Below are 18,537 nucleotides of genomic sequence, written 5' to 3'. Positions count from 1 at the left end.
ATATGGGCCGTAAACATGGTGATAAAAGTTTAAAATGATAAAATAACGGCCGCCAAATTCTCAAGAAATTTTAAAATTTTTAAAATTTTCTCACATTTTCATCATCAAAATATCAGAAAATACAATTAAGTTAAAAGATTAACAAAAACATTTGAAGGAAAATTTTAAAATATATAAAATAATCCATTCTCACTGAGAAACAGCCAGTATAAGCAAAAATATCATGATATTTTTGTTAAAATAATAAATATCATAGTATTTTGAGAATATCATAATATTTTGGCTGTTTAAAACTGCGACTAAAATAACATGTTTTTTGGTGAAATTTTCAAAATATCACCGATATTTGACACCAGTTATAACACACACAGATGCACGTGCACACACACACACAGGAAGTATTAAAGATGGCAGTGCTTTCATTACTTTATAGCATTAGTCCAAGGAAGCGAGCAAAAGAAAGATTAATTTCCTTGAACACTTGTGGAAGAAAAAAATTACAAATGCAGTTTATGAGAATTCTAATGTAGTTGAGACAGACCTCGGAATTCTGATGGTATAAACAGTGTTGTGAGAGGCGTAAGCCTCAGTACCTGAAGCGTACGCCTCAGAGGCGAGGCGCACGCTCAAGGTAGTGAGGCGTGCTGTGATGCGCAAATTGCCCCTCATCAACCTCCAGAACCCCAGCTCCTTCATCCCCAAGTCTTCCTCCTCCGCCCGATTCATCGTCTGTGCTAACCCCAAGTGCCGGTGGATCCACCGCCACGTGCCGGTGGATCCACCGCCACGTGCCGGCCAGCTGCTCCACCGCCGCTCCCTGCCTCCCCTCCCACCGCTTCACTTTCATACCAGTTGTGAAGCCAAGTAGATCTCATGGTGATGCAGTAAACAGGTGGATCGCTCCTGAACCCCGCAAGAATCGGCACCCTAGTGCAGCTACAAAACTAAAAAACTATGAAAAGAGAAAAAATAATAAAAAATTCAAGATAAATAACTAAAAATCATCAATAATTCATTCATGTGGCTCCCTGTCTAACTCTCTACAATAAATATTTATAATGAATAAAGGAAAATCCTTGACACCCTAATCTTACTTCATATCTGAGATAGATCTGATATTAACTAAATAATTATAAAAAAAAACTAAATAATGAAAATGGATCCGAATGAACCCGACCCTATGAACCCAGTAGTGTCTCGCTCTTGCTCGTGCATCACATGGCCAGCTTAACCTGGTCCACATTAAGATCTGAGCAGGGTCTGGTTGAACTTTACATTATAGTCTTGACCTGGAATGGAGCACGTTGGAACCTACCCATTACAAATCCAAACTCCGCATGCTTGCATTTTGCAAATGACTGGCCTTTCCAAAGAAAATTTAACAATTTTGTGTGGTTCAATTTAGAGTCTTGGGCTAGAGCATGTATCTTTTGAAGATATACTATAAGCTGGATCTACTCTTTAGTTGGATTATGAATCTAGGGTCCACACTTCAAGGACAACAAATCCAAGTCACTTGCATGCTGAATGCACTAGCAGCCTAAGTCTTTGGTCAAAACCTTCCCTCAAAAACAGAAAATTTCCCTCAGAAAAAAAAAATGTGATCAAAACCCAAAATCCTCGGAGGTATAAATCATTTTCATGTATTGTGATCAATCTCAATGTAGCAGCTGCAAGTGGGTCGGTTCGGTTCTACTTTCATAAGACTTGAAAAGCTAGACCTGAACCCAACCATACGAATTAGGTTGGATAGAGTATTTATTTCTGACCCATATTTGTAACTAGGTTAAGGTATATATCTGCTCGGGTATATATCGGGTCAAGATTTTAAATGAACCGGGTCGGATTTTGTGTAAACTAGGTTTGGGTTATGAGCCAGTTCAGGCCTTCGTATGTTATAGGTACAGGTATAAATGGGCTCAGACACAAATCGAATTTGGGCTTGGATCAGTTCAGGTGTATATTGTAAAGAACCAATTGAGTCAGGTTTAAAAACAGGTCAGGTACAAACAGGTTTGGGTCTTCAATTTTCATCCCAAAGAACTGATTCACTTTTTAAACAAACCCAAGTTTTGGACCTGATATGACCCATGAGTCTATTAACATCGGATTGGTTCGACCTAGTCAGTTTTTCCGGGTTTAGAGACCCACTTACACCTCTCCATCAATGTGATGGAAGAAGATTGAATCAGACAGCAGTCACACATATATATAAATATATATATATATATATATATATATATATATATATATATATATATATATATAGAGAGAGAGAGAGAGAGAGAGAGAGAGAGAGAGAGAGAGAGAGAGCATATTAATCACACAAGCGATATATATAAATAGAGTAACCCGTATCTTCAAACACTTAAAAGTATTTGAAGCTGCATTTTTTTTTGAGCGCTTGCTAAAAGTCTTGGCGGGAAAACTGACATTTAGCGGCGGTTCAAAACTAAAAGTCCTTTTTTTAAAAGACGTGCGGCGTTACACCGCGAACGGTTCGAAAGAAAGCCTGTTAGAATATACGGTTTTTCCTATATATTTATTTCCCTGACCATCCTAAACCATTTTTAAAAAAATGTACTTGCATTCCTTTAGATGAGCTTGGAAAATGAAAAATAAAGGTGAGGGAAATAACTGGAATCCTGAATTGGCATTGCTACAAATGGAAATAAACTATAAATACCTTCTCTTTCAATCATTATGTATCTCTTTGAATACAAGTGACCATATAGGTACGACTTACCGAAACTGAAAAGAATGATCCGGGGAAATTGGTCCAGTGTAGGGGATTGAGATGTTTTGACTCCAAACAGAGGGGCCCTCTAAAGTCAGTCAGGTGTTAGAGGGGTTTGACCAATGCTGTCAGTATCGTATTGATTTGGCCCAAAATCGATTCTAAAGTGGCCGATTGGGTTTAATTATTTTTAAGGGTGTTTAAAGTTTTTTAATAATTTTATTATTGTTTTATGTGTTAATGACAAGCGTTCATTGGATGTTGGCCGATTCTCTGAATCATTTTGAAAATTGATTCAAACCCGATACATTACAAGAAAAAAGCTAATTAGCGATGAAAATTTGTGACAAAAATAATTCATCGCAAATTTGAGACAGATTAGCTAGAGAAAACTAGTCGTCTGTAAAATTAAAATTAGTTACAGAATTAGCGACGGAAAAATTCTGTCTCAAAATTCGTTGCTATTAGCGACGGAAATTTTCTGTCTCAAAATCTATCACAAATTAGGCACACATTAGCTCCAAAAAAATTACTTCACTAATCTGTCGTAAATTAGCGATGGATGTCGCGAAAAATTTTTTTTGTCCCTAATCCGTCGCTACGTAGCGACGAAATTTTTTCATTGTGAATCCGTCGCTAATTTGCGATATAAAATGGCCCGTTTAGGGCATACTCTCTCTCTCTTTCCTCCTCCCCCCTCCTTTCTCCTCGTAGCCTCCACACCACTCGCTTGTCGCAGTTCCTCGGACTTCGCAACCAGCACGGCTTGTGGTCCGAATCTGATTACGGCTCCGACGTCATAGTCAACATCCTCGACACTGGAATCTGGCCGGAGCGCCGGTCTTTCTCCGACCTCAACCTCACTCCAGTGTTGTCGCGATGGTACAGTGCCTGCGAGGAAGGCCAGGTGTTCACGACCGCGAACTGCAATCAGAAGATCGTTGGTGCGCGGTTCTTCTCCAAGGGACACGAGGCCACCGCCGAGTTCCACTCGCCCCACGACTCCGACGACCACGGATCTCACATGGCGTTGACGGCCGCATGCAGGTACATTTTTTAGGCGAACATGTACGGCTACGCGGTCGGGATAGTGAAAGGCGTCGCTCCTAAGGCCCGCCTCGCTATCTACAAGGTCTGCTGGAAGTCTGGTTGCTTCGACTCCGATATCCTCGCAGCCTTCGATTGGGCCGTCGTCGACGACATCGACATGATCTTTGTCTCGATCGGCGGGGGCTCTGTCCCTTACTACCTCGACTGTATTGCCCTTGGCTCCTTCGCGGTTGCGGCCAAGGGTGTCTTCGTCGCCTCCTTTGCTGAGAACGAAGGGCCCATGGGGATGTCCATCACGAACCTCACCCCCTGGATCAGCACCATCGGTGTCGGGATGATCGACAGAAACTTCCCCTCGCAGGTCACAATCGGTAATGGCAAGACGTTCACCAGTGTCTCGCTTTACTCCGGCAATCCCCTTTCTTGCAGCATATACCCGCTCATCACCCACTGCTCGTGGTTAATGGTAATTAGATGATCTTCTCATGTAATTCTTTAAACAGGCTTGTGCTGGTAGCGATGATGGAAGTGACAGTGATGAAAATTGAAGTGATGATTGAATTTCATGTGAACAGTGATACAACATACCATGATGATGCTCAGTTATATATCTTGGCTTTACCATGAGCTAGATCAAGATGCTTGGCTTTATGAGACATGCACATTGGCTTTACAACTTGTTGTAGATCTCTTTGTTAAGTTTTACAACTCTGTTAACCCTTTGCTCAAAAAAATGCTAATGCTGCTAATAAGTTTCATAAAACGACATCATCAAAGCCTTGCTGGCATTGGTATTGCAGCTTTTGTTCATCTTATGAGTCATGCAGGTGGTTTGTTTTCCGAGGATAAGTAGCTAGAAGTGGTTTTATTACTGAAAGAAATAACTATTGCCACTCTTCCTGATTTCTCAAGGGTTCTAAATAAAATGAACAGTGTGCATGTGATTAGCAGCTCTGAAGTCTCTTCCAACAAACAGGGTGAGTTTTCTGGATCAGCTATGCCTGATGATGAAATGGAGAAATCAAGCGAACAGAGCCTGTATCTTCCCATTAGCGATGTCAAGTGTCAGACCGTTGTTCAACTTCTACTTATTCGGGTATGCTCCTCTCACCCCCGCAATGTTTCACTTGTTATTTCTATTTAGATATTTGAGCATCATATTCATCATGTTTATATTGGTATTAATTTGATGTCTGTGTTACCTGTCTTGTAGAGAGGTTTTGTTTCTCTCTCTCTCTCTCTCTTCTTTCATTGTTGATTTTTCAAGTGTTATGAAAGATCTCATTTGCCAGGCTCTTAACAAATATATTGTATACAATGAAGAACCATCTTTACTGATTTTGATATCTATGAACCTTGTCTACATTTGATTACCCCAAGAAAACACTACGAGAAAAGAATCATTAAGAAAATAAAAGAAAAAAAGTGACAAAAATCTTTTCACTATGCATTTTCTCTTTTAATGTTGCAGCTTGGATCTCTTCTCAGATTTGAGACAAATCGAGGTCTCATACTTGTTGCAACTTAGGATCCGAGCCGAGCTGGAATCCCTCATGAGGACTTCTACAAAATCATCAATTGACCCTTGAGAGAGAGAGAGAGTATTTTCTTGGTTTCAAGGTGTTTTTCTTAGCACGATGGAAACTTGAGAAGAAATTTTTAACTTCACATTGCTGATTCTCATTGTTGCATGATGGACATGTTTTTATGGGATCTGATTGCTTGGGGGTTGCTTATATTGTTCTTAGATTAGTGTGCTAATAGAATTCTTGTTGCAAACACTGATACAGATCTTGACACTCTGGTATGGAGCTCCTGAGGTCCTTCTGGGTGCTACTCACTACTGAACTCCAGTAGACATGGTATGTCGGTTGCGTCTTTGGTAATGGTTGAAGAACAATTAGAACTTACAAGCGACATTGTTATTCCAAATTTTCATTAACATGAATTCTTTCAATTACATGTTTATTATTAGTTTAACAACATAAAGATTGAAATTATGTTGCAGTTGAGCTTGTTACAAATAAAGCACTCTTTCCAGGAGACTCTGAACTTCAACAGCTATTGCACATATTCAGGTTCTACTAGCTCACCCTTAACTTTATTAGTTTTTTCGTCTGTATGAACTACTACATTGCTTCAAATGGCCAGCTAGAAATTATTTTCTTTGGCTGTAGGTTGCTGGAAACTTCAAATGAAGAGGTGTGGCCTGATGTAAGTGCACTAAAAAATTGGCATGAGTAACCACAATGGAAGCCAAAGAGTTTATTAACAACCATTCTTGATCTTGATCTTGTTGGCTTGGATCTATTCTGGGTATTATATGCCCTATTCCATTTTTTTTCTTTTAGATCAATAAGTTCATGTTAACTCCTTGACTTACATATGTGCTCTAACATCTACAGAACATGTTGCAGTATGATCCCTTGAAAAGAATCTCTGCAAAGAAGGCAATGGAGCACGCATACTTTGATGATTTGAACAAAACTCACCTTTGAGAAGTGGTTTTCTCATTGACAGTGTGCAATCTCACCCTCTTAAGTGAGTTCATTTGCTTTTCGCAAGTACTTGTTTTAACATTTGTGAACAACAAACCGATCATGTTGGATGAAGTTATGTAATTAACATGTTTGTCGGTTCTCTTTTCTAGTTTTTTAATTAACATGTGCACAAGTGTCAATTTGTTTTCATTTTTTTATTTCAAACAATTTTTTTTAAAATTTTGCGACGGATTAACAATGGATAGTATTCATCGCTAATATTTGGTTTTGCGACGGAATGTAATCCATCGCTAATCCGTTAATAAAATAGCGACGGATATGTATCTGTCGCAAAACCAAATCCGTGCTTATTTAGCGACGGACTCACAATGGATCATGACCATCGTTAATCCATCTTAAAGTAGCGATAGATCAGTTCTGTCGCTATTTAGCGATCAAGAAATTGAGACAGACGATATATGTCACTAAACAGTTCAATGATGGATTTGCGACAAATATCGTCCGTCGCTAATCCACATTTTTCTTGTAGTGATACCAATTCTAACAACATTGGTTTAAGACAATTAACTGATACAACATCTTCTGTTTAAAAGTGTTCGTTAGGAAATTATCTACGTGGGGATTCATGTCGTTTGTGTAGGGGTTTCAAAGAGTCAGGTTTGGTTGGACCTAGGTGGAACCAAATTTGGACCCAATTTTCGGGTACACTATCAGATCTGAGCTCATGTTTAATCGGATCCACTATAAAAAAACCATACCTGGACTCGATAAGAACTACATGAATCATACCTGGACCATACCATGTAAAGCCATATTTTGTATCATTTTGACATTGAAAATTTATGGGTCGTAATCGAAACTCGGGTCGGGTCCGGGTTTGGTATAAAATTTCACAAACTATACTCGGGTCCATGTAATAATCAGACCTTTGGGTCTGGATCCTAGTCTTAATTGGGTTTTATTATTTATCATCACACTCGGACATTATAGGGTTTGGTTCATATCGAGTCTCGGTAAATCCGACCTATTGACACCCTTACATTTGTGTAAGCTTATCAGATCAGAATATCAAGGACCGACCCTTCGGTGCTACTCTATTGATCATGCATATATTTTGCATTTTATTCATACATTTTTATGCATGATCCATCGAAAAATCGTATTAAAAACTTTATTTTATCTTTATTTTTGAGAAACTGCTTTGAAATTAAAAATACAGGTAAATCGCACATTTCAGAGTTTGCCCTACGTTTTTCAGTGTTTTACCTCGTTTAAAATTTTCTAACTTATAGTTTAATTAAATTAGGAGTTGGTGAATTAATTTTAATTAGTTTAGAAGTAGTTTTTATGGGAAACACGTTTTCAAAGGAAGACTTGTTTTGAAATTTCTGAAAATTTTTCAAACTTTCATAAAAAAATGTGTTTTAACCTAGAAATTAGTATAAATAATGTTTTTAGACCTGCGGCCCACGTTTTTCCTGCTTGAAAAAATGCAGATCTCTTCTCCCTCTTCTCTTCTCTTCTTTCTCCTCTTCATTCTCAACCGGTTCTCCCTCGTTCTCCTTTTTTTTCTATTTTTGATTCATATTGCTTCTATTTATTTTTTTTGTCGTCGATTCTTCTTGCATTAATCGATGGAGGTGTGTGTTGCTCAAGAGAAAGACCATCTTCTTCTTCTCAACCCCTCCATCAAAGGTAAATCACATAGTTTGCTTCTTCTCCCACATCTCTGTAGTATTTAGGATCATTGCATACATAATATTTTATTTTCTGAGCATAGCATTTAAAAGAGTTTGAGTTTGCATTGTGATTCTTGCGTTTAAGTTAGGATTAAATTCAATATGTTGCATCTGATAAATAGTTATTTGTAGTTTGGTTGGGTCTATTTAATATTTTTTGAAGTTTTTTTTAGAGCAAAATGCAATCTATATTTACTCTTTGAAGGCCAACAATCCGACCTGCGTGACTTTCATATTGTACGCAAACTTATGTGCTTTGATTATTCTGCATTTGGAGTCAAATTCAGATCAATATTTTTGTTGGATCTGCATCACACCTGATCCATTTTCACATGCTACATGTAAAATGTATGCTGACAACCTAATTTTAACAGATGTGAGTAATAAATCTACTTCATAAGGTCCATTTCAGATTTGGATTCAGGCATACTGCTTAAAATTTGGACTCTTTGATCTATCATGTTTCAGGCTGGATGTACTGGCACCGTATCTAACTTTTGAGGAGTGGGTTTGATTATAGATTTGGGTCTAACTTGACATTATAGTGAAATTTTGGATCTGGTTATGATCCGAGTCCTTTGGTATTGTATCATTAGATTTTTTTTTGGTAGTCAAGTATCACTTGAAAATTGGCAAAGCTACACGTGAAAAACGTAAATGATTTGGATTCTATCACATATCCGAGTGGGTTGGGTGTGACTCTTACCCAAATTTAATCAACAAAATTTGTTTACCAGATTCTGTCACATATCCGAGTGGACCTGACCATGTTTGTTCCAAATCCCACTCAGATTCAAATGAATACTACTTGAACATGGCAATATGGGTATGATCTGATTAAGACCATGGCCCAAAACTCGATCCAATTTGCTTTCTTGTTTCCAAAGTCCAAACCCGGAACTTTTTTTTTATTTATTTTTTCCCCAAGCAAACTTACAAGTGCTATAAATAATAAACGGTCATTATGAGCTGGACTTGTCCGCACATATAAGGCACAAATGGAAAGTGGGAGCATACAAGGCGATCACAAAAATGTGAAGAAAAATAGTCCCACATCGAAGAGAAAAGAGAAAGGTGGAGAAATGATTGGTTATAAAAAGGGCCTGATGGCATTGTTAAGCCATACTTACCTGGGCGGGGTTTATCGGCGATCAATAAGGTCGATGGCTTAGGGAGGCGGCTTCCATTGCACTTGGGAGGAGCGTCTTTCTACCATCTCCCCAAGTGGGAGAGTGGACGTCATAATTTGTGGCAGCGGGGGAACGCGTTCGCGCGGCCTCCACCAATTTGTAAGTTGAAATTTTTGGGGATTTAAATTAACTGTATGGTATTCGTGATTTTATGCCACGATGTTTATATTTCTTAGTTAAGTCTTTCAATTTTTCAGCTATTGTAAATTCACTTTTTCGTGAATGATTATTTCTTATTTAATATTTGTAAATGGGATTTCGTATGGCCATTGGAAAGTAATGAGAGGTGTGATCTAATATGTCTAGAGTCGGGTTTTACCTAGATCCGACCCGTTATGTTCAATGGGTCTGGTTTAACCCGGATTCAACCTGTGTCAAACCTTATAGGTAGGGGTGTCAACCGGTCGGGTTTGGTTCACAATCCGACCTGCGTGACTTTCATATTCATGCAGACCGGCTGGGCTCTCCAAACGTTAAGGGATCAGCAAATCGTGTCGTCCACATAGATTTAGCGATCCGACCTGCGTGAGTCAAGATTACTTGTGATGACGCAGGCCTAATTTCTCTGGCCAATATAGACTGGTATAACTGCACTAGTTGGTTTGCCCGAGTAGCTTTAGATTAATTAATTTTTAGACATTTAATGTTTTGTTTGTTAGTAATTAAGTAATATGTACTAACATATTTTGATTAGTGTATTTCAGATTAATGAGTCATAGTTAATGAATCGGTTAGCGTATCTTCAACCTTTAGTGTAATGTAGAGTAGCCGTATGAGTCCTTGATTTGAACGTTTTGTGCTAGATTAAAATAGTTCACAATTTTTAGTCAAAAAAAGGTGAAAAAAGAAATGAAAGAAAAAGGAAGAAAGAAAAGAGAAAAAGAAAAAGAAAAAGGAAAAAGGAAAAGGAAAGAGAGAAAAGAAGAAAAAGAAAATGAGGAAAAGTTACATGCACATTCACAAGGGTGAATATGTGTAAAATGGGAAATGATAGAAATGCCCCTGGAAAAATATATATATATATATATATACCCCCCTCAAACTTAGGGCTTGATGACCGAAAGTTTGCTAAGAAGAAAATAAAATCTGGGGGAACACAACGCCTTTGTGAAAAAGTATGTCAACTGGTATTCTGAAGTCACATAAGCAAGGTCTATGATTTTCTGTAAGTAGGCTTCTCTGACATAGTGGCAGTTCATCTTAATGTGCTTGATACGCTTACGAAAAGTGTGATTTTTAACAATATAGATTGCACTTTTATTATCACAACACTAACTTATAGGTCCTTGGATTAGTACTCTCATATCCTTCAACACTTGATGAATCCACACAATCTCCATAGTCGTAGAGGCCATGGCTCGATATTCTGCTTATGTTGATGAAAGAGACACCTTCTGTTGTTTCTTGCATCTCCATGAGATCAGTGATTCACCTAGAAAAATACAAAAATCAGTGGTGGAGTGACGGTTATTTAGGTCATCTCCCCAATCAAAATTAGTATATGCAATCAATTTTATTTTTGAAGATGAGGAAAGAAATACTCTCTTGTTTATTGTGTCCTTTATGTATCTGACAATACAAAGTACAACACTCATATGAAATAAAATGGGAGCATGCTGAAATTGACTCACAGTATACACGGCATGAGATATGTCTGGCCGTGTGATACTAAGATACATAAGTGATCCCACAAGTTGCCGATAGGGAGTAGGATTTTCCAAATAAATCTCATCATCACCCTTCATTTTTTAGCCCACAACTTCAGAAGTCTCACAAATTTTTTCATCTGTAATGTCAGATCTGTCAAGAATCTCGCAAGCCAGTTTAGTCTGAGACAAAAAATAACCTCTATGAGAGTAAACAACCTCAATACCCAAAAAGTATGTCAAATACCCTAAGTTTGACATTTCAAACCTTTCTTTTAGAGTGGATTTGATATTTCTGATTCCCTTAATATCATTGCCTGTAATTAGCATATCATCAACATATAACAACAAAATTACAATTACTGCATCAGACTTTTTGACAAAGAGAGCAATGTCAGTATAACAAGAATTAAATCCAGTTTCAGCCATTACTTCGCTAAATTGATTGTACCAAGCTTTTGGAGCTTGCTTTAAACCGTACAAGGCTTTTCTAAGACGAAGAACTTTAGCCTTTGGTATATCCATGCCAGGGGGGCCTCCATGTAAACTTCTTCGTTTAGGTCCTCATTCAGAAAGGCATTTTTAACTTCAATTTGATATATGTTCTATTTTTTAATGGATGCAGTAGTAATCAAACATCTTACAATGACCATTCTTGCAACAAGAGCAAAGGTTTCTTCGTAATCAATATCATATTCTTTGCTATAACCTTTAGCTACTAGCCGAGCCTTATATCTTTCAAGAGTTTCATCATTTTTTGTCTTAACTTTAAAGACCCATCTACATCCTATTGTCTTTTTTCCTTCAGAAAGATTTTGAAATTCCCAAGTCTTGTCTCTGTTAAGGGCATAAAGTTCATTATTCATTGCATTTCTCCATTCTAATCTTTCTTTAGCTTCTTCGAAGTTTCTGGTTCTTCGTATGAGTGAATGACACTAAGGCAAGCCCTATGTTTTGGGAAAAAGCATTCATAAGATATAAATTTGGAAGGATTTCTCCTAGGTCTTTTAGTTCTTCATAAGTTGCTATCTTCAGAGGGCTCACTAAAATCACTATATCTTTCTATTGCACTTCTAAACGTATTTTTATCCCTACGTGAGTATGTAATTGGTTCATTCACATCTTCTTCAACTGGTTGAACAAACAGGGGAACTTCATTATCAACATTTTCATTATTTGTCTCATCATCATTGAAAAATTCTTCATTCCTATTTAGTAATTCAAATAAAAAGGAGTAATCAGCATTATCGGGAAGGGTTGAGTCCTTCTCAAAACCACTTTCATTTTCCAAAAAGGTGACATTCCTTGAGACGTACAGTTTATCATTCTGAATGTCATAACACCTAAAACCTTTTTGTGTTTCTGAATAACCAAGAAAAACACAGGGAATGACTTTAGAAGATAACTTATCATTTTTATCAGTGAGAACAAAACATTTACAACCAAAGATTCATAATCTGTTATAATCAGATTCTTTTTTATATAAAACTTCAAAAGAAGATATTTGGCTCAAATTTTTAGAAGGAAGACGATTTATAAGATAGACAGAGGCCAGGGCAGCTTCGGCTCAAAATCTTTTTGGAATCTTTTGTAAAATAAGTAGAGTCCTTGTAGTTTCAATAATATATTTATGTTTTCGTTCGGCTAAGCCATTTTCTTGAGGAGTTTTGGTGCAAGATATTTGATGAATGATCCCATTACTCTTTATAGTCTTTAAATTCATTTGAGAGAAATTCACTCCCTGAATTTGTTCTAAAGATTTGTAACTTTCTATTGAATTGGGTTTCGAGCATTTCATGAAAATTCTTAAAAGTGAAAAAAACTTCATGCTTATGTTTTAAAAAGTATATCCAATTGTATCTTGAATAGTCATCAACATAATATGAAAACCCTCCCTTAGATACTACATGTGCGGGTCCCCATACATCCGAATACACAATTTCAAAAGGCTTAGTTGAAAACATAGATCTTGAGCCAAGAGGTAAGCTTCTCATTTTTTCCAGAATACAATCATTACAACTGAAATTTTCTTTACATAATGTTTTAGCAAAATGAATATGAGAAATCTTGTCAATATTTGGATACCCAAGGCATTTATGCCAAACATTTATATCTTTATGTTGGGCAATGTTACAAAAAGAAGTTTTTGAAACTTAAAGAGACTCCATAAAATAGAGGTCACCCTTCCTAGAGCCTTTCACAATCAACTTCTCGGACTGGCGATCCTGTATCCAATATTTATGTGATGAGAATTTTATATCGCATCTAAGATCCGAAAGTTGAGAGACGGAAGGCAAGTTCAAATTTAATTTTGGAATAAATCTAACTTTGGGAACAAAAAAATCTTGTTTTTCAAAATCTCCAATTTCTTTAATTTCAAGAGAAGCCTCATCCGCAGTAGAGACAAAGGATGATGAGGGGGTTTTAGAATAGTTGGTCAATGAAAAAGCATTTGGAGTCATATGAAAGGATGCACCTGAGTCTAATAGCTAAAGAATTTTACCTGGAGGAGAGAAAGATGATTTATCGACTCAAGAAATAGATCCCTTGAGGAGTGGTTGAAGAGCTTCAATAAATTAATTTATAGATAGAATGAAATTGTTGGAGGAAGGCGACGTCTCCTCTCTGAGGGTTGTCGACATTACCACCATCTTTTTCCACTTGGAACACACGGATTTTATGTGCCCTGGTTCTTTACAAAAATGAAACACAATTTTACTATAGTCTCTTCTTTCATATTGTTCGTTATTATATCTTCTTCCTTGATTCTTGTTGAAGTGTGGAGGTTTATAAGGTTTAACATTACTCCCCGGTCTAGATACAGTGTAAGCTCCCTCATCCTCATTTTTAGAGGGGATGACCAACACATTTTGATTGGTTTTATTTATTCCTAATCTAGTCTCTTTTCCACTTAATTTGGTAAAAACATCTTCTAAAGGTAGAGAAGAAAAAGAAGATAAAAGAAGATAAAAGAGAGGATCAAGATTGTTCGAATTCGGGTCTAAGCCCATTTAGGAAATTAAAAAAGTGATCCTCTTCAAATTGTTTTTGCCTTAGTTCGATAACCTCTCCACTCCATTTAGGTTCAAGGATAGCAAGTTCATCCCATATAGCGGATAATTCGGCAAAATACTCTCTAACCGACAAGTCTCCTTGTTGTAGAGTCAAAGCCTTCTTTTGGAGGTAATACTTATGGGACAAGTCTCTTGACATATACATTCGTTCAAGATACTCTCATACTTGATATGCTTTCTTGAATTTCAATATATTGGCATTAATCTTGGTTTCCACCGAAGAGAAAAACCATGAAAGAATTTTTTAGTTTTTCATCTCTCACTCTTCATGCCTTTTATTGTATTCTTCAAACGCCTTTTCTCTTTCTTCACCGTCAAGGACCTTAATCTCTCCTCTCTCAATGATAGTAATTTTAGGTTCGAGAATAGTTCCTTGAACATATCCCCAAAGACCCTTACATTTGATATGAGCCTCCATATTTTTTGCCCATACATGATAATTATATCTATTTAATTTAAAGCCAAGAGAGAAGTGTGGGAGTCCTTTTCGCCCATTAGAGAGAAGAAAAAGAGAAAGAGATGCATACGACAATGAGATATAAAGTCCTACTTAAGGTAGGATGCTTCTAAAATATTGAATGAAGAAACGAGTCTTCACCCTAATCATCCAAACTTTGATGGCACGCTTTTCGAGACACCCAAAAGAGAGAACAAATCACACAATCTTCTTTTCTCCCAACCAAGCTCTGATACCATGTAAAAATATCTTCAAAGATGTGCACTATAAGCACAAGCTTCACGAAGGGATACGTGTACAAAGACACTAAAAAACTTTGAATAAAAAGTATACAAAGATACAAAGAGAACACTTGAAATGCAAAAGATTGAATCTATTGAGCAAAGGTGAGCACAAAGGCTCCTAAAAGAATGGGTACAATTAGAGGGGACACACCCCTATTTATAATACAAGAGGAGACCAAAAGGAAGGGCTCCTAGTAGACGTTGGAGGGGGATCCAACGTCTCCCCCTCCTTTGACTTTTAGTCAAAAAGGTGAAAAACGAAAAAAAAGAAAAGAAAAGAAAGAAAAGAGAAAAAGAAAAAGGAAAAAGAAAGAAAAAAAAAGAAAAAGAAAATGAGGAAAAGTTACATGCACATTCACAAGGGTGAATATGCGTAAAATGGGAAATAACTAAAATGCCCCTAGGGCCAATATATATATATATATATATATATATATATATATATATATATATATATATATATATATATATATATATATATATATGTATGTATGTATGATGGTATAATTTAACACGGTTATGATAGAATGTGAGTCTTCGCCTCATATGGCCAAGTGATAGATGTTGGATCCTAGTTTTGGATCCAGTGTAGCCATACATTCTCACACCGGAATCTCAAGAGCCAAGACAGGTAGACTCGTTAAACCTAATTATGAAATATAATTATATGATTTATGAAATGATTATGGACTGGATTTTATGAGGCACTATCTTTAATTTGTGGTGTATTAAATTCAATCCTCGTATCTCAACAGATAGAGCACGTGTTTTCCACATGCATGGAGGTTTGATACCATCTAGCACACGCCTCATTCGATCCAGTACCCAATTTTGGAACAACATGTTTATCCAAGACTGTAAGAACAGCACTTCCATACAAGGTTAAATGTTGCACAACTAAGAACAGACAGGAAGAGAGAGTGCACACAATTGAACATAAGTACATTACCATAGATATGTTAAAAAAAATATGCTCATAGTAGTAGTGACTACCTATTAAGACTTTTAGGAGTATTACCGAAAAACAGAAACAAGTTTGAAGTTACATAAAGATAGTTGAAGGCTACAAGCATGTGCCACAAAGATTAACCACAACCCTTGCAGTATTATTCCATTCATCAAACTTTTAGCACATTAGGGCCACGAGAAGCAGCACTCGGGTCGAGACGATTACCTCCTTGGGCAATCGGATGAGCTTGTGGACGGTGGAGATGAGCCGCCGGTAGAGAGACTTCCCAGATTCCGTCGGGAAACCGATTCCCATTGGCTTAGATCCACGCCACCCGTCTCGTCCATCGTGACCTTCCATAGGCGCACGTCGGGCTCCCTTGCCTTCCCCTGCACCGCCGTCGGATCATCAGACGAAGGCCTCTCTCCAGTGATCTTCACTGCCTCGTTTCCGGCCGACGCCGTCTCCCAACGCCCCCGTCCACGGCAAGACGTTCAGACACATTCGCGCGCGCGCGCGCGCGCGCGCGAGAGAGAGAGAGAGAGAGAGAGAGAGAGAGAGAGAGAGAGGCCGGCGCGGCCTTAGGCCTTTATAGAGGGGTGAAAATCAAAGCAGGTTATATGTCCCCCCCCCCCCGAACAGGGCAATTAGCTACATCTCATGATCGGGGGTCCCAAAGAGCACCACGTATGTAAGCATGTGCGTCTCGTATCCCCATGTTTGTCAGCATTAATTAGCGTTGGAGTTTGATAAGATTGCAAAGACTTAAGTACCCTCTCCTCCATTGGTGCAAAAAAAAATGACGGTTCTTGAAAAGGAGTGGTTGTAAAGACTTAAGTGCCCTGAAGATGATTATTTAAGACCTAGTCTCTGCACTGCAGGATTATCCGAGAAAGAAATCTCCCCTGGAGGAGGCCATGAACATCAACCCTCTCACTCTCACTCTCCCTTCTATTTCTGCTTCTGTGCACATCCATTAAAAGATCATACATTGCTCCATCAAGCACCGACTGACCTGTACATTGACTCTTGTGAAGCCTGATTTAGAGTTTTTACCCTTACAGGAGGAGGGTTTGGGGGCTCCTCCCAGTGTGGGTATCATCATTCAATTAAATGAGTTGTAGATCCTGATTCAGAGTTTTTACCCTTACAAGAGAGGGGTAAAACCTCATCTCACTCTCTCTCCCTTCTCTCTCTACTTCTGTGCACATCCAACAAACGATCCAATATTTCTCCATCAAACACCGACTGACCTGCACGCTAACTGTAGCATCGTTCAACTTGATGAGTTGTGGAGCCTGATTTAGAGTTTTTGCCCTTACAGGAGGGGGGTTTGGGGGCTCCTCCCAGCGTGGGTAGCATCATTCAACTTGATGAGTTGTGGAGTCTGATTCAAAGTTTTTATCCATTCATATTTTAAGGCATTAGATGTCATTTTTGAACATCCACGCATGTGCAGTTTGCTTTCATCATGTTCAGTTGCTTTCTAGATTATACTTTGAATTCTTGTGCATTTTAGATCTATCGATTTGTATGTAACCAGAGCTCATTTTAATTTGAATTTTTTACTGCAACTTCATGTATATGTCTTCATGCTCTCCACCAAAACTTAGATCATTCTGAGTTTGTTTGACCCACTTTAAAAATCGAGATTCAAAACCTGTTATTTTGCACCGTCAGGATTTTAGCAGAATCAGGACCAACTTGCGGAAGTGATTTCTCCCTAACCAGAGATGATCTTTCGGATCCGTAAAAAGGGTTGTTTTCTAAATTGAATCTAGTTTGTTCATACCAAATTTCAGCGATTTCTATGGTGTTTTCATACCAGTTTCGGGTCAAAAACAATAACCCTGTCACCCTGTGTCATTTTAACGGCTTAGATTTTGATCCATTTTGTTTGAATTTTATTTTCCTAATGGGAGATCATTTTTCAATTCTGTAAAACGGGTTCTCTTCGTTTATGTGTCTAGTTCATCCCTGTAAATTTTCAGAATTTTTCATGGTCAATTACTATTTTATTTTGATTAAATACCAGAACCTTGTATCCAGATTTTATAAATGTTCTGATTTTGGCCCCCATATCATAACTGTTGTATCACTTCTTCAACAAATTGTTATTTGGTTGGCAATATTCTTCAGCAAATTGTTGTTATGATTTTTTTGAGTCTCTAATGAGTCCCTACTATGATTTGTAGTATTTTTGGGTCTCCAACGAGCCTCACAATGATTTATAGTGTTGTCCGATCTTTTAACTATGATTTATAGTGCTTTGGGGTCTCCAACGAGCCCCACAATGATTTGTAGTATTTTTCGGTCTTTTAACTATGATTTATAGTGTTTTCGGGTCTCTAACGAGACCCACAGCGATTTATAGTGTTGCTGGACCTCGCTATAGCGATTTGTAGTGTTTCTCACTAAACACTACAGCGATTTGTGATACAAATCGCTATCCGAATCAGGACCAACTTGTCAGGGTCATATCTCCCTAACCAGAGATCGGATTTCAAATCCGTAAAAAGTGGTGTCTTCGTTATGAAGTCTAGTTTATTCATGTAAATTGTCAGTGATTTATATGGTCATTTGATACCCCATTTGGATCTAAAACCAGACCCCTATCAGTCTGTCTTATTTGAGTGACATAGGTTTTTATTTCATTTTGTAAGAGTCATATCTCCCCAACGGAAGATCATTTTCCAAATCCGTAAAAAGGGTTTTTTTTCTCTATATGTCTAGTTTATATCTGGAAAGTTTTATAACTTTTTATGCTCATTTGATATTTCAAACCTGTTAAAACTCGAGACACATAGAGGAAGTTTTAAACTTTTTAAGTTTTATAACATTTTATAACATGTCTCGGTTTTTAACAGGTTTTAAATATCAAATGAGCATAAAAAGTTATAAAACTTTCTA

General features: G+C 37.6%; 1 long non-coding RNA gene and 1 other non-coding gene across 2 annotated transcripts; both read left to right on the top strand.

The window, feature by feature from the left end:
- The first annotated feature begins 4,726 nt into the window (after nucleotides 1-4,726).
- On the top strand, nucleotides 4,727-6,241 carry LOC149833389 (uncharacterized). The gene is made up of 4 exons (XR_016433165.1): nucleotides 4,727-4,883; nucleotides 5,578-5,649; nucleotides 5,796-5,865; nucleotides 5,965-6,241. It is a non-coding gene; the product is annotated as an uncharacterized LOC149833389 (long non-coding RNA).
- Nucleotides 6,242-9,149: 2,908 nt separating this feature from the next.
- On the top strand, nucleotides 9,150-9,310 carry LOC149833388 (U1 spliceosomal RNA). Its single transcript, XR_016433464.1, has one exon. It is a non-coding gene; the product is annotated as a U1 spliceosomal RNA (small nuclear RNA).
- The last annotated feature ends 9,227 nt before the right edge of the window (nucleotides 9,311-18,537 follow it).

Source organism: Nuphar pumila, chromosome 7 (genome assembly GCF_984573655.1).
Source record: "Nuphar pumila chromosome 7, dmNupPumi1.hap1.1, whole genome shotgun sequence".
Classification (NCBI taxonomy): domain Eukaryota; kingdom Viridiplantae; phylum Streptophyta; class Magnoliopsida; order Nymphaeales; family Nymphaeaceae; genus Nuphar; species Nuphar pumila.
This window is presented reverse-complemented; position numbering and strand designations above follow the sequence as displayed.